This window comes from Mauremys mutica, chromosome 3, assembly GCF_020497125.1.
Source record: "Mauremys mutica isolate MM-2020 ecotype Southern chromosome 3, ASM2049712v1, whole genome shotgun sequence".
Taxonomy (NCBI): domain Eukaryota; kingdom Metazoa; phylum Chordata; order Testudines; family Geoemydidae; genus Mauremys; species Mauremys mutica.
In genome coordinates, this window is record NC_059074.1 from 60,377,866 (window position 1) to 60,395,451 (window position 17,586).

Below are 17,586 nucleotides of genomic sequence, written 5' to 3' on the forward strand. Positions count from 1 at the left end.
TGGAGTGGCCATATATATTTATTTAGCTCTCACAGGTCTAATATGGATTGGGGCCTCTTTTTGCCTTTGGAATTAGGAAGTGGTGTGAACAAAACCCTTTCCCTCTGTGTAAAGGAGGAACCTCCTCAATGGCTCCCAACCAGAGGAGAGACTGGATCTCTCACAGGAGGACCTCCTCATGAGTGTGGTCCCTGAAGAGGTACTGGGAAAGAGGTGGGGAGGGACGGATAGAAATAACTGAAGGCTGTATCCCAATTCCACCAGGCTTAGGACTCACTGGTATATACTAATATTGGTCCAAACACTTAGGAAGTGGGATAGAAACAGGGATAAGAGAAGCTTGACATACCACTTGGCATTCCCAGACTGTTTGGATGGGCTTGCTGCAGACAGAAAGTTAGGTGGTGATCTCCTCCTATGACTCTTACTTTTTCTCCTCAACTGGACACATTGCTTAGGCATACAGGGCTGGTAACAGTGGAATGATGGAGGGTGAAATTGCTTCTTTTAAAGGAGTGGAATATAAATTCGTAAAGACTGTGAAGCTTATCAGTCCACTGGGAAAAAAGGCTCAGCTCCTCAAAAGTGAGATTCTGGACAGTCTGTTTGGACATCCTGATGAAGGCCTGATGATTGAAGCCATGAACACCTATGCATTCTGATAGCAGATGCCATGGCCTTGGCTACAGAGTCTGCCCCATCCAAAGCAGTCTAAAGAGAGGTCTTAGCAATCAGCTTTCTTTCATCCATTACTGCCTGAAATTCTTGTCTGGCATCCTCTGGTAACTTACCTGCAAATGTGAGAATGTTGTCAGAGAGACAGAGAGAGAGAAAAATCATACCTCCCCACAAGGCTTGCTGGCTCAAGATATGAAATTTAATCCTGCCCTAGAATAAGTTCTTCTACTAAAAAGACTGCGTTTCTTTGCCTCTCTTGACTTTGAGGTAGAAGCAGGAAGGAGACACCCCTTCTTGTTCAGTGCCAAAACCACCAAAGACCCAGTGTTTATGTGGGTATACCTGTGTGAGGGGCCTGGTACCTCTGTTCAGTCCTTTTGGTCACTGGAGGCAGAGAAGATGGTGTTTGCCACAAAATCCTTGTGGGCTCCCAAATGTCCTCTGTGATGGGTTGAGCTAGTTGGGAGGCCCTGTTGAGCCCAAAATGTCCACCAATTGATATAAGCTCTCTTGAACTACCTCCATTTGTATGTCCATGGAGGAAGCCACCCTCATAAATAAGTCCTGTTCTGCCCTGTAATTATCCTGAAGAGGTGAGGACATACTAGACACCACTGCCTCAGCAGGGAATGGAGAGGAGGTACCCAAAACAGATTGAGGTGGAGCCTCCCATGTTTCTTCCAATGGAGGTTCCACTGGGACAGTTTGCTTGTACTAAGTATCAGGAGTGACTTTGCATGCCTTCTCACATGTATCCCAACATCTACTCAGGGATCTGGAGGGATAAGGGTCTGGAGAGGATCTGCTGGTGGGAGGAAACCTTCACAGATTCCAGTATGGCCATTGGTTAGGCATTGGAGCCAATCCCATATGTGCCACTCCACCAATGCAGAACCTTTGCTGAGTATCAAGGGTGAAGATCCCTGGATGGAGAGTGACAGTTTCTACTCTGAGGCCACGATGCATAAAAGCCAACCTCCAATTAGGAAAATGAACCCGAGTCACCCAACTATGGGGATGTGGTACCTCAGTCTCAAGGAGCATCATCAAGATGCCAGAGATGATGGTAAACAAGACAGCCTACTAGACTTGTCCCTCGATGGACCCTGGTGAAGAGGTACAGGAGTGTATGAAAGAGGCCACAATACTGAAAGTTGAGCTCTTCCTGCAGGTAAGTCAGTCTGAGGGTTTATCGTTACTAGACAAAATGTCTCCTGAGTTGCTGGGAAGGCTGGTGCTGAGAGACACAGGACATCTCATACACACGCATATGCATCTGGGATTGTTAACACTTAGAGGTTCGACTGATGCTGCTGATGCTGTTGCATCAAAGGGTTGGTGCTGTAGTAGCTGCTCGTCTCTATGGCACTGGCATTGATGCTAGCATCAACAAACCCACCCGAGGTGCTATCAGTACCAGTGAGAATTTCCTCTCCAAGTGCACTCTACCCTGCTTTGTTTACTGGTTGACAGTGCCAAGGACCTTTATCTTTTAGAGCAGTGTTTCCCAAACTTGGGAAGCCACTTGTGTAGGGAAAGCCCCTGGTGGGCCGGGCCGGTTTGTTTACTTGCCATGTCCACAGGTCCGGCCGATCACGGCTCCCACTGGCTGCGGATTGCTGCTCCAGGCCAATGGGAGCTGCTGGAAGTGGCAGCCAGTACGTCCCTCGGCCCGCACCGCTTCTGCAGTGTAAACACATAACAGGTATATTTATAACAGTTAAACCAAACTAACAGAAGCCTACTAAAAGAAGACAATTCCACTGCACGTGCTTCTATGTCCGGGGAGAGGATGAAAGAGCAAATACCACATGACGGATGATGTCACATTGTTTATGCACTACTGGAAGGCGTTCAGGAACTACAATGATGAGAGTGGTATAAAAACATATATAGAATAGAATTAAAGCCAGAAGAAACTATTATGATAATCTAATCTGACCTCCTGAACAACACAGGCCATAAAACGTACCCATCTAGCTGAGTAATTTATGATTTAACTATAGCACATCTTTTAGAATGATTTTTTAAATCAAGACTGGATCTCCAAGTGATGGAGAATTTACCATATCTGCTCCAAATGTTAATTACACTCACTGTTAACAAAAGTAATTGCAATTTATTTCCACCTTGAATTTTGTTTACTTCAATGTCTAGCCACTAGATCTTGTTATGCCTTTGTCTACTAAGTTAAGGAGCCTTCTAGTACAGTAACTGATGTCTTCTCCCTACGTACATTATAGATGCTGATGAAGTCACTTAACTTTTTCTTCAGTAAACTAAATATACTGAGGACTTTTAGTCTCTAAGACATTTTCCATACTATGAAAAGGAGCCACTCAGATTATTCCCATCTATAAACAAAAGCCTAGTGCTCCAAATCTGACACATTGGATTATACAAGGAACAATTTGCAAACTTAAAATATCTGCTTAAAAGGCTGCTTGAAATTTGCTTCATAATGATCACAGTAGTCCTGCAATTTCAAGTATTTATTGGTGCACTGTTCAACACTCAAAGGTATTACACTGAATTTCCACAGAATTTTAATATAAAAATCATCTTGTGTGTAACACCAGAATGAAGCTCACTTTCCTAACTCTCATTCTAAAGGGTCAGAAGAATGGACAGAAGCAACAAGCTGATAAATGACTCTTTTCAATCACATGCAAAGGATACAGCAAATAACATTGTAAGCATTGTTCTTCCTCAATAAAACAAACATTTCACTTTTTAGTTTCGTCTCGTGCTGTAACAAGAAGCAAGTTATGAGGTGGATGAGGACCTGATAGAGCATCTTTTTCATTGCTGAATAATTCTATTCAGGGTAATTAATCCCATACTGGTTTTGAAAAATCAGACAAGTTTTAAGACTGCTGTAGCTTCATTGAAGTTATTGCAACAGTGATTTACACTACCTCAGGGTCTACCCACCTATCTTTAAAAAGGCTTAATTTCTCTTTATCATCTTCTCTTCATTAGGTCAAGCAACTTGCAAGCAAGCCCAAATTACTCAAATGAACATTTTTATTATTTACTTCATAATATAAAAGTAAGCAGAACCAGGGAAAGGTTTGTTTCCTATAGCCCTGCTCTTTACTGTCTCTCCTATAATATTGTTGCCCCATAGCCCAGGTGAATAGGCAGTATTCAAGGCCTTGATGGGTTGTTTCCATTAGGAAAATAAACTGATTATACAAGTCAGGTATTGCTTTGATGCAATCTTGTTTATTTATAAAGAATGTACACAAAGTCCTTTTCCCTAAACATAGTTGGCAGGACCGGCTCTAGGCAACAGCAAAGCAAGCACGTGTTTGGGGCGGCACATTTCCAGGGGCAGCATTCGGGCCAATGTCTTCAAAAATTCCAACATCAAGCCCCAGCTCTCCTTGGGCAACAAAGTGCCCACCAACTGCGTGGACGTGGCAGGCAGCGACCCTCCGGGCTACTGCTACAAAGTCTGCCTGACCCCAGAGTCCGCCAAGAGTGACTTCATGTTCCTAAAGCCCTACTGCCCAAGTCTCCCGAGGAACAATGAAAAAGCCACCGAGAACTTACCAGGGCCGGGAAGCCCCGAGCAGCCAACACCACCATCAATGCCACTAGCCAGGTAACCCTGCGCTGCAGCACAGCCAGTGGGGCTCAGTGAGACTCCTCGGGAGAGAGGGCCATAAAATACCCCTTCAAGGATTAACCCGGCTTTCCCCATTCTTCTCTCCCTTCCCCTGCCCCCTTGGAAATGCATCTGAACTGGGAGAAATTCTTTCATTCAGGCACAACTTTTTAAAGATAATTACCCGACCCTTTGATCAAGTGGCAGTGTCAGAATTAGTACCCCTCAGACAGCAGGCAATTCTCCAGAACGCTCCTTACCCATTTCAGTTAATGATTTGAGGAACGTCAGGCTCATTTTAAATTAGCGAAAGTAGCAGAAAGCGTTCAGAAGCAGCAGTCCAGCTCCTATTAAGACTGAAATACGAAGCGTGCCCAGGAAAGCCAAGGGCTGTCTCAAGAGATAACTGTCCCCTTCTGAGGGCTCTCACTTAGCCTCCAATCATGGCTGCACAACCCTGTAGCCTTCCTTCAAGAGACCCAGACGTGACACCAGGGCAGCAAAGCAAGCAGTGATTTAAGCCTCTTGAAATTTCACTCTCTATTCTGTATTTCCCCTCCGCACATATTACAGGCGGCACAAATTACTGAGGTGTTCTAGTGGCCCAGGGGGCTTTTCAGCTCCTTTGTCTCAACAAGAAATTCAGGCAGATACATCTGACTCAAGCAGATTCAGATGCAGTCATTGCCCAATGCTGCCTCAGTACCACACCCAGTCAAAAAACAAAACAAAACATTGTAAAGTGCAAACGTGTAAAAGCCCCCCAACGGGGAAAGGGGAGCAGCAAAAAATGTTTTGCTTGGGGCAGCAAAAAACCTAGAGCCGGCCCTGATAGTTGGAACAAACAGTCGGCAGTTTCCTTGCTCACAATTTCCAAGCCTGCCTTTCCACCCAGTACGCTGCCCAAAAGCACCTCTGTTGGTTTCCTCCAAAGGCCACAATCACACTGCTTCCCTTGCTGTCTGCTCACTGTCTGGTTCCCTTCTGCTTCTCACACACAGAGACATATAGCTCCATGCATGTATGCCCCAGCACCTGCATTTTCAGTCAGTTCCAGGGAAACCCCTGTCATTCTGAGTGGCATCTTGTTCAGTTCATCCCATGTGCTCCAGCGGCTTCTATTGTTTCAGCTATCTTACTCCATAAGGGAACTTAATTTCTTCCTCCATTTAGCATGAAATGAAAGGTGGCTAACAATCCATCAGCTTCTTTGAGTTCTGTGATTGCTCACAGATTGAAGACACACTTTTTGGCAGCCATCAACACCTTCCAGCACAACAATGAATGATTCATCCACAAGTAAAATGCAGCAACCTCTGGGGTGAAACATGGCAATTTTAGTGCACTTTTAACACTGTATATCAGAGAAAGGGAAGAATAATTTTGTCCAAATGCAGTAGAATATTTTAGATCATCTGAATGAATTACCAAAATTGGAATTTGACTAGACTACCAGGATTAGCACTGCTATTCTTGCAAACAGGGCTCTTTAATGTCCACAAGCGACCAGGACCGTGGCTTTACTTCTCATCCAAAAGTCAGCACCTCCATTAGCACAGTGCTACCTATCAACACGCTGGAGTTTTTGTTCAGTATTAATTCAAAGAGAATTGTACCAAGTACTGCAGCACCAATGCTGCATTCTGACATCACCTGGGTTTTCTTTGGATGCTTCCATTCAAATGCTGACCCACCCCCACCTGCTTTGTTTCAGATATTTGAGATCACCTGACATCATAAGACTACTGTATAACAGATTTTGTTGGATGAAGCCTAAATTCACTTCAACACTTATGGATATGTCTATGTTGTGGCTGGGGGTGTGAATGGCCACTTGTATAAACATACCCTAGCTGTACTCTAGCTAAGCTTGCTAAATATAGAAGCGAGGACACCACAGCACAGGTCTCAACACCAGCTACACAAGCCTGCCTGCCTGCCTCTCAGCCCCGGAGCTACGTACTCACTTGTGCAGCCGTCACTGAAGCCTGCACCACAGTGTCCTCATTTCTATTTTTACCAAGTTAGGTAGAGTACAGCTAGTGCAGGCACCTTTACGTAAGCTGCCATTCAATGCACCGGCTACATGTAAAAGTTCCCTATGTGCCTGATTCTGCTGTGGTTCAATTCCTGGGGAGAAATGTTTAGTTTAATCATTTGATTAGTTCATTAGCTTCAGTGGATTTACTCAAGGTATATGCAAGGGCAGAATTTGGGTCACAAATCTCTTTTTAGATATCTGATTATTTATAGTACATGAATATTAGTTTTCTCATAGTAGCCTTTAAGTGAAAAGGGATTATATATTAATATGCCTATCAAAAGTTCATGTTAAAAAAATATCTAGGCTAAGTTCTTGCAAATCAATCTAGGTAAGAACCTTCCTAAAAACCTGCCCCCAGCAAGGGTTGGGTCCTCCCCAGTTTGGAGAAAGCGTCTTGGCTCCCTGAAAACTCCCTTCAGACAGGAGTCAGAGGTGCACTCCAAAGGATACAAAAGTACTCTATGCATATACCTCTGCATAGGCTGTTTATGCTCTTTCCAAGAATAATCTGTGTGTGTTGACAAGGCAGAGGAGAGACTCAGTAAGGATGAGAAGGATGAAGAGGGTATCCAGAATACGGAAATACTTTCATATTTGTGGGGGCATTTATGCACTAGGCCAGAATTTGGCCTTTTGCTTGATTCTATTCTGTGCAATAAATTCAAGAATATAATCTCCACGAAGTATCAGAGAGACACAGAATTGGTTTAAGTATAAAGAAGGGAGGAGTGTATGTACATTAACTTGTGAATCTGTCAAACTGTTCTACAAACATTGGGCCCTCTGTTTTCCATTTACCACTGTATCATCCTATTTTACATTTTTTGTATGGTTAGGGAGAGGATTCTGCTTAAGTACTTCTTGCTACTTCCTATTTAACAGTCTGGGAAGCACTAGTGAAAGGAATTAAATTGTAGTTGCCTTCAATGGCATGTATATGTATGACTTGTCAGTGGTTTTCAAAAGTGAAAAGTATCTTCCACAACACGGTACTTTTAAAGCAATACTATCTGGAACACAGTGCTCAAAGTGCAATTTACAGGAAAGGCTAGAGGTAGCATTGGGGTTTTTTATTGCCTAGAGAAAGGCCAGGAGAATTTAAAATTAGTATCAACAAATATAAAAGAAAATAGGAAATAAAACCTTTTATTGCTCCAGAACCCATTATATTGCCCTTACTTTTCCATATTAGCATATGTTCCTTCTGTATACTTTGGCACTAAAGCCATAAAACATAAAACTACTCCTGTTTTGCAAACAGTAGGAGGTTTGTATCTTTTAAAAAAATATTGTTTGGAAAGTATCGTCTATATAAAGCATCTACTCCCGCAGTGATTAGGATAACAGAAAAAATTATAACATCTTGGGGCTGGAGTTCTCTGTATGCATCTCCCTTTGACTTCAATAAAACATGCAGGGCTTATCCAGAGAAGAATTTGGCTCCGATCAAGAGATGAGGATAGGAGATAATGAACCAATCCTTTTTTGTATCAATATTCTAAAGCTATTGAATTCTTATTATCTATTGTGTACTCCTAAGAAAAAAGGAAATGAGTAATCATCCTCTTAGTACATCTCTAGCTTTTCTAGTGTGATGTTGCTCAGAGAACCCATCTGAACCAAAACATAAACATGCATGACTTTGACAAGCTCACTAACTTGATTGGTCTCCAACCTGTCCCTTTTGGGCAACTTTATTGAGAAGGCAGTCCCGGCAGTATCTGAAGTGCTTAGAAGTCCTTGATCCTTGTAAATTAGGTTTCACTCCTAGGCATACTATGGAAACTGAGCTAGACTGATTGCTGGGAGATTCTCCATCAAACAAACAAAGTTGATCCTGCACAGTGCAAGTCTGCAGTGTTATGGGTATAAGAACAAGCTAAAAAATGGTGAGCAGGACCAGGAGTGCAGAGGAATCTGATTCCGCATTAACAAGACCACTGCTGAACGTCTAGCAAATCACCCCTGGTTTGAAGCAGAAATAAGAGCAAATAGGGAACTGTGTACCTGAGTGTCTCATTGCATACTGAGGAATACACTTCAGAACATAGGACTAGCAGGGACCTCTTGGGTCACGGAGTCCAGGCCCGGTATAGCAGGCAACCCAGTCATATAATCCCATTTATAAATTTTTGAAGGTCCGTCTTAAAAACTAGCTAGGTTTTTTGCCCCCCACGACTTCTATTAGAAGGCTGTTCCAGAGCTTCACTCCTCAGATAATTAGAAGCCTTCTTCTAGTTTCCAGCCTAAATTTATTCATAGCCAGTTTATACCCATATCGTGCCAGCACTGTCCTTTAGTTTAAATAGCTCTTCTCCTTCCCAGGTGTTTGCCACCCTGGAGTATTTGCAGAGAGTAATCCTATCCCCTCTCAGCCTTCATTTTGCTAGGATAAATGAGCCAAATTCTTTTAGTCTCCTCTCATAAGCTAGCCTCTGCATTCCATCCCCGATCATGCTAGTAGCCCTTCTCTGCACCTGTTCCAGTTTGAACTCCTCTTTCTTGGGAATGGGTGACCAGAACTGTATATAGCAAGAATTATATACACTGATACTTCAGATCCTAAGAGCCTATGTCACTTTTGAAAATGTGTCATAGCTGCTTAAGTCATTGTAGGTACTGCTCCATTCAGCATTGCAAGGCCTAAAAACCTTTAAAAATCTGGGCCTACCTATCTAAAGAAAAGTCTCAAGAATCTCTTGAAATACACCTTTTAAATGATACTCAAAACTCAGGAAATGTAAGCTTCATATATTTTTCTCCACAGTTATTGGATCTCTAATTTTACTCTATTGTACTATTCACTAGCTTAAGCATGACATTTCTTCAGCAACCAGTAAACTTCCTTCTGACCAGTCTTGCTTCCTCACCCATCTCTCTGCAGCAGGCACTAAATCCTTTTGCCATGTTTTCCACATATTTTGTTTCATTAAGGACAGTTTGCTTTCTCAACCGTAAAGAATGCCTTCTAGAAAGTTGAGAACATAATTTTCTCATTTATTTCAATTATACTTCCCTCCTTTTATCACAAAAACCATCCCCTAATCCCCAAACTTTTTCAATTGTGCCCCCCTTACCCAGTCAGTGGGAGGCGGGGCTGGGAGATGGAGGGTGAGTAGGGCAGGAGAGGGCTGCCAGTATCTCTCACAGGAGCCATCCCTGAGTGTTCCTCCAGGTTCCAGCAGCAGCTACTGCTCTTCCTGCCCCTCCCCCCCCCATGGCAGAGGACTTTCTGATCAAAAATTGGCACCTGGCAACTCTAACTGCTGGGGCCGGAGGCCTCAGCTGGGAGCCAGGGCTGGGAGGAGAGCTGGGGCCGGGAGGAGAGCTGGGTGGTGTTCCCTCCCTAACCCCTAGGGGGCTGGCATAGGCCTACCACACCCTGTGGACATTCCTCTGTGCCACCTAAAGGGGCGCATCCTGCAGTCTGGGGACCACTGCCCTAGATCATACACTAAGTGCCTGCTGCACACTTACCCTTATTCGTTGTATGCTTCACAGGGAGAGTACTAAGAGATTGCCAGCAAACAACGACCATGGAGAGGTATCACCACTAAATCCTGTGGTGAGCTACAAACTGCTTTCCCCGCAGAAAAGAAGGGAAAAAGTTAAATACCTGAATATCATAATTGCACCCTCCGAAATAGACTCAGAGTAGACCAATGTATGTATGACATTGCATAAATAAAACCACCATTCTGAACACAGAGTGCCAAAGGTCAGAAGTCTGACCTGAGCATCTTCATCCAGGAAATTACCTGTATAATTCTCCTGTAGATGAAGGGTGGGGTATTCAGGGAAGGGTGTGGGGAGTTGGTTAGGTCTAATTAGTGCTTTATAAAATAAAAAATGCACAAAGCTCGCTTGCTAGCCAAAAGGTAGAAGAATCTGAAAAAGAAGAGAGTCCCATAACCTGTAGCTAAAGTTTTAGCTTGAGTTTGGCCTGTTCTCTCAACCCATAAGCCCTCTGTCAAGGCTGAATCCCCACTCTGTCACTCCAAGTGCAGAAGTGGGGCCCGCAAGGATTTTTAAAAATTAATACTTGTATTACACTTCCAAGGTTACAGCTTTTCTCTGACCTTGGCTTGGTAAATGCTGTCACCACCCAAATGCAACAAAACCCCCTTTGAACCCAGGAAGGAGCACTTGGGAATTCCTCCCTGTGGGGTACCCTCAAGCCCTTTCACCACCCCCCTCCAGGGAAGAGCTGAGAAAGGAAACAAAGGAAATTAGCTGTGGCTACCAGCTAATCAAACAACATGCACAAACCTCTTAGGACATCAAAAATCCAATCCTGTTCCTAAAAAAGGTAAATATTATTAAAAAAGAAAGAAAATACATCTGGAACTTAGGCTTTTGCTAGATTTTAAAAGAGCAATTCCAAAAATCAAGCACCCAAAATAGCTTTCTTGGGGGTTCAGCTTAAAGGTTACAAGCGAACAAAAGCATCTGGGGTTAGCACAGAGGAGGCCACAAGCCAATAAGAAATAAAAGAAATAACCCTAATCGCCTCTAGCTAAACATTCTGATCTACTTACACATTTGGAGTTCAGATAAATAGTTCTAGGCATGATCTGATGACTTATAATCATACCTGGTGTAGCTGCTTATAGCATGGCTGCTCTGTCCCTGCAGCCCAGAGAACAATAGACAAAGGGAAAGTTTCTTTCCCCATTTTAAAAAGTTCTAGCCTTCCCATTGGCTCTTTGGTCAGGTGCCCACCTTTTTTTCCCCCCTTTACCTGAGGGACTTTTTAACCCTTTACAGGTAAAGCGAGTAAACAACAGCTACAAAGAGGGATTTTACAGCTAACTGGCTCGCCGGGTGTCCATCAGAGGGAGCTATCCCAGCCCTTTATTTATCACACCCTCAAACCACAGGGAAAAGCCATGAAATAAGAAGAGGACATAGTAAAAGGGTGGGAAAAGGAAGAAGGGTGAAAAAGGAAAAGCTTAGAGTAGACAAGAAAACCACACCAGACAATGAAAGGTTCAGTCAGCATACTCTGAAATAGCATGGCTGGAGTACAAATGCATCAATGATGAGAGCAATATAAGAACCTAAATAGACAACCTCTTGTGATAAATTACTTTCTGTTGTGGAATCTGTTTGGCTCACTCTGCATGCTGTTATGAAAAGGTCCAACCAGTCAAGTAGCAACAAAAATTCTTTAGCACAAGAATTTGAGCTTCAAGTCTTTACTGGATTTGAGGTTTATTCTCCCCATTTGTAACAAAAACAGAGGCTTTCACCAGGGTGCTTGAATAATTTGTATAGTGGGGGTGCTGAGAGCCATTGAACAAAACTGTAAACCTTGTATATGATGGAAATCACTTTAAGCCGGGGTGCGGCCACACCCCCCAGCACTCCTACTTCCAGCACCTATGGCTTTCACATAAGGTAAAAGAGCCTCCAAGGTAGCCCTTCATCTACAAGCTGTGGCATTCTACTTTCTGTTTTCCATCCCTTATAAAGTTATAAGGTTTCCAGTTAGCTCTGAGGACCTGACTGGACGTAATGAGTCATTAATAAATGAGGTGCTCATAGATTATGGTAATGAGCCCCATAAAAAAGCCTATAGATACAATTTAAAGCCAGTGAACCACTACCGCTGCAGTTATTGTGGTTTCTTGTCTACATTGGGGAGAGAGACTATTGTAGACTTCCTTGCTTCAGGGAGGCCTGAGCTAAAGATCTCATCCCAGGAGTTGTAATTAGAGCTGGTCAGAAGTCAGAATTTCCCTTCTGCAGAAAATTCCAAAACTGGGGGGAGGAAATCCGTGGCAAAAGCCCTGAGAGTCCCAGAGCTTCCAAGCTCCCTGGAAGCCAAACCCTTATTAGATGGCAGCTTAGAATCTGGAAGCCCTGAAGTCCCTGGTCTCAAGCAGTCTACACATGGTGGGACTGTCCCAGAGCAACAGAGCCTGGGCTCCTCAGAAACCCACCACACTAGGTGGCAGGAAAAGCAGCAGGGTTCAGATGGAAACCTGCCTGTGGTTTGTTGGATATTCTAGGAACCCAATAAGTTTCCACAAAACCTTTTTGGATTCAACAAATCAGCATTTTCCAATGAAATCCTGTTTCATCTGAAAATTCCCAGCCAGCTGTAGTTACAACCATTCTCTGGGGCAGCAGTTGCGTGTGAAATGTATCGTACAAGTGTTGTAAGCTCAAAGTATTCCATTTGTTTAGGTTTTGTTTTTTTCTGTGCAACAGGTGTAGGGTCTTTGGCAAGAAATTAACTCCCTGTCCATTTGCCCATGCTCATGTGAGTGCTTTGCATCCTGCCACACTTGGGAACAGAGCAAATAGGAGGTGTCCCAACTGCAGTAGGAGCAATCCCCACAATCTTTTTAGCTAGTATAGACTAAAATATGCAACTAAACAAAGGAAACAACTGCTGCCTTTGCAGATTATAATGTAGCTCCTTTCTCAGATAAGAGGCTTCAGGGAAGCAGCTCCAAGCTGCTCCCACAGACAGCAGCACAGAACTAGAGACTGGAATTGAAACTGAGATTTGCCTGTTTTCCTTGTGCCTGAGAGACACAAACAGCCTCTGGGGGCTGGATTACACAGCTGACTGACAACCAGGGCAAACAAATGCCAGCCCCAGATGTCCTTCACATGGCTGGAACTTTCCAGACTTAAATTGAGCAAGGACAGATACTGTATTTGGGAGGCGTTTTCAGGTCAGAGCCCATTTTACATGCCTGGGCAACAACTGCAGGCCCTGGAGAGCCTGGGACTGCCCTAACATGTGAGCCAACCCTGGGTGGTGTCTGGAATCAGGGCCCTCAGCTCACTGACTTCTTAACACTCATGTCCACCACTATGCCTGCCCCTGCCTTACCGTGTTCCTATTGCTCTAGCCTTACCTCTGTCCTGCCCTTGAAGCCTTCCTTGCTTGTTACCATGCTCCTGACCTCTGCTTTGACCCTCAGCTCTAGTGATTATGGCTTGACCCCCTGCAGTGCTGGGTTAATGTATAAAATAACTATACTACAGCTTAAGGCCTTGCAATATGAGGGACCTCTAAAGAGAAAAAACTGACTCCATTTCAAATTGTATAAAAACCGGTTGATAAATAAAGATTCTCTCTAAATATAGACATTTTTGTTCAAATATGACAAAAACACACATCTGGCTACCCTCATCTGGCTACCCTTACCCTTCACTAATTGTTCATTATTGACAGGTGGGAGGCCAGGGCTGAGGGAAAAAAATGTTAAATTAGACTTGTAAAATTAGTATTTCTACGAGTAAGTCTGCTATCAGGCTCCTAAGGCAGAGTTTTGATGGCCAGCTGCTACTGGTAAAATTCTGACAGTGCCTTCATAACTTATTTAAATAAATAAATAATCTCACTGCTGATAAAATGGGGGAAAATATGTGGTCAAAGGCAGCAGTATCGTGAAGTAATCCTGCCAAGCTCATACTCGTATGTTAGTGTGTTCTTTCTTCTTTTGAACTGTACATATGTGTATTTTAGTGCACACACCGATTTCTGCTTCATGCGCTATCCATGCTTCACATGACTGAATTTGCAGGTGGTTGTCTTATGGACTTGGGTCTAGTGGATCTTCAGGAGGATAAATTTGTGTTGCCTTCCCTCCGTCAGTTTTGGGAACCTTCACAGTAAATATCAGAGAGTGCTGATGAAAGGATAAATAGAGGGTTTTGAGAGAAGTGAAGGAAGATATACATATATATCAAAATATTCTGAGTACTTGGTGAACAAGTTATTTCAAACTATGAGCATATATGATTTATAGGCTAGTAACGCCTATAACATTCATATTTGCTTGAATATAGGTTAGTTTTTCTCACTTTCTCAATGCCTGTCTAGAGATTACCAGTCTTCTTTTCTGGTAGATTGTTTCTCTCTGTTTCACACATATAGCTTGTTGTCTGTGTGTCCAAGGTGTTTACTCAAGATTAATTAGTGGTCCTGGGAAGACAGAGGATAGAGAAGTGAATGCAAAGTGAGATGTCTGCCTAGAAAAAAAACACTGGGATTTTCTGCTTTTCAGGTTTGGAGCACGCAAGATAATATTTTATTATAGGTAGTATGCTATGTAAAAATTCTTATATAGACTTATAAATCAGATATCATATGCATAATGCATTGTATTTTTATAGCATGGCAAAAAAGAAATCCCAACAATTCATTGTTTCATAGTGAAAATTAAATTAGAATAAACATTTGTAAATATATTATCTGGATAAACGTTGATTAATTTGGTTAGGGAAATACAAACATTTTTTCATATGAAATGAAGGATAATTTTCCTTATTCATGGTGTAAAAAAAAGTATATATCCTCTCTTGTTTTCCTGTAGGAACATAGACAAAATAGCACTAACTTTCACAGAAATATCATGGTAAAATAGCACAGGTTTTTAGCATATATATGTTAATAAATTTGTTAATATTTATAATGTAAAAAATTATTTTTTTACTGGTTTCAGTAAAAACTTCCTGCTACTAATTTTAGTACCAATGTTAAGTAATTCAGCATAACCTTCAATAAAAACAAAACAAATCAAATTACTGGAAAAATACAACCTGCATCCAATTTTCTGATGGCTTGCTTATTACTTGGGTATAATTCATATCAATATAACTAATAAGTGAGCTTTAAGCTTGAGGGTTATCCGCATCCTATATCCTCGATTGCCATCTTATATCCTCAAAGAGTCTCATTGCATTTTCAGACAAGGAATTCCACAATTTAGATGCCCCAACAGAGAAGAAAAAAATCCTGAGAACTCTTCTAGTAAATTGTATTATTTACAGTAATTTTTATATTGTATTGTTTACTTCTACTTTACTTATGTATGCAATTAGTTCAAAGAATTTGTCTAAAATTTATTTCTGTCATGATGTCATCATTACAGAGAGGGCTGCTGAAAATGAAGAGTATTATTCTATTTTTACAACTTCTCCTTTGTATATATGCAAACAATAAAGCTTTCATGTTTATATATTCAATGTCCTTTCTGTGAATAAAATGTATTTTTTTTAAATAGTATGGGGCCTCTTACACTTGACAGTTTAGGGCCTCAGAATGTCATAATCTGGCCCTGACCCCGTGGCTATTGTATCCAGTTCCTGCCCTCCAGTTTTGACACTAGGCTCCTGACTCCAGACCGATCCTTGTCTCTAGTTCCTGCCTCCTGGTTTTACCCAAGACTTTGGCTCCCAATGACTGACTACAGCTCTGATCGTAGCCACTAGGCCTGCTGCCCACTCTGGCCACTAGGGTAGACCACCCTCATCCTGGTCAGCTGACAGGTTGGCACTCTGTTTATAGATAAAACGCTGGATGCAGGGAGGAGCAGAAGGGGATGCAGCTCCTGAGTTACTTTCTGCTGCAGAAATCCCGATACTCTAGTTTCTCTTGTGAACAAGCAGGCTGCCTGCCAGCTAAGTGTAGTAGAGCTGCCTTCCAATGGCGAGTCAGGGGACGGACAGGTCTGGAGGCCAACAGGAGCAGCCCACTCCACAAAGGAAACACTGAGTTTGGTAGGCCTCCCCTGCACCAGAAACAAGGGGATGACCAGGGATTCGCTCTGCTCCAGCCGGCTGGCAGGGTTTTTTGTGTGCGTGTGTGTGCGCTTGGGGCAGCAAAAAAGCCAGAGCCAGCCCTGTTTCTCTAGCAACAAAATAAACATCACACAAAAGCCATGGCCCATGATAATAAATAAAAAGACACTCAGCCTCTGGTATTTGGGATCTCCAGTCTTGTAGACAGATTGGAGAGGGCTTCCCATAGCATGGAATAAGAATAATAATACACTTAAACATAAATAATTTGAGAAATAATAAACCCACCTCAAACTATTTGCACAAATTTAAAAAAAAATTTAAATGATCAATTCTGCCATTAATCCTGACCGTTAGAATGAAGGTCCTTCCAGAATTCTTCTTGCTCTTCCAGCCCCCATATCATATTCCCAGATAGGAACAACTATCTTATATTTCCATGTTAATTTGATAAAGAAAAATATAGAACAAAACAGAAATTCCTATATGGTTTAGAAAAGTACAAAGAGAATTAGCTTTCCCAATCATCATCAAGCTGCCCACCTAAACTACATAGTAGACAGTATGCACACAGTTTGCTTGTGCACAAAAAAATCCAACCTTCTGAAAATGCTAAAGTCTATACCCTTTAAATATCCCACAAAGAATAAAACACATTACAAACTAATATGGGTCAAATATACCTTAAATATTTAGAAACTCATTAATAAAATTGGGCTTGAAATTTCCCTATCCCATTTAATAATTTGAAAACTTCTCCAACAATACTGTCTTCAACGATCAAAGTTTTATAAATACCAGTGTATGAAATTACCTCCACACCAGAACAGATTGAGCACAAGTCTGAACAGCAATCTTAAAAAGGTAAATTAAATTGTCATTCTCTATGCAGCTTCCATAGTGCGGAAACAGGTAAGTTATCTTATATAAGGGAAGAAAGGCAAGCCAAACCAAGACACAATAGAAGAGAGGGTATAGGATAGACCCTCCAGAATGCCTGTTCTACCACCTACCCACCATCATGAAGAGAATTCTTATGGAAAGTAAACAGCTTTGTTCTATACCCCAATAATTGCAATAAAATGAAATCAAACTTCCTCCAGCCTTCACCAATATTAAAGAGCTGCAGCATGGAAATGCATTACCGTATTATTGCTCATAAGAAGAAGTCCCACAATCTTTTTATAAGCAGTATGGATATGAGAAATTGTATGTATGAACAGAACACAGCTCAGGTTAGACTGTCAAGACCCAAGATGAGTTATGGAACACTGGGCTTCAGCCAATGAGCTACTTGTTAAATGCAAGAAAAAGACAAACCATGATGCCTCAAACTAAAATTTTATTATAGTACAAATAGAAAGATGTCAAATTATACCTACTTGTGTACCTATTAAGGTAAAATAATGATGCAGCAAACATAATACATGCCACAAACACCTGTATTCTTACCTTCATATAAAACTGCCTCAACTAAAAACTGAAACTTATTTGTTTATTTTACATATGTTTACATAAATATTCATACAAAAATTTGCTGAATACACCAGTAGTTAACCAGTGTTACATCTGTACCATTATACTGATACATTGTATACTGTTCTGTCTCACTGATTTTTGCATTAAAACCATCATGTACTTGTGCCCAAATACATTTTTTAATGCCCATTAAAAATTTGGCACCCACAACCTTTATTATGAATGT

At 41.9% G+C, this 17,586-nt stretch overlaps 1 protein-coding gene across 4 annotated transcripts in view; it reads right to left on the reverse strand.

Annotated features, from left to right (window-relative positions):
• FILIP1 (filamin A interacting protein 1) overlaps window positions 1-17,586 on the reverse strand; it is a 200,255-nt gene that overhangs the window by 158,641 nt on the left and 24,028 nt on the right. Inside the window, exon 1 of one of the 4 annotated variants that reach the window (XM_045010850.1) lies at window positions 350-773. The exons of the other annotated variants lie outside the window; for them this stretch is intronic. The gene's annotated coding sequence lies outside the window, so the exon portion shown is untranslated. Of the gene's footprint in view, window positions 1-349; window positions 774-17,586 lie in introns of those variants that run through there. 4 annotated transcript variants of the gene reach the window in all.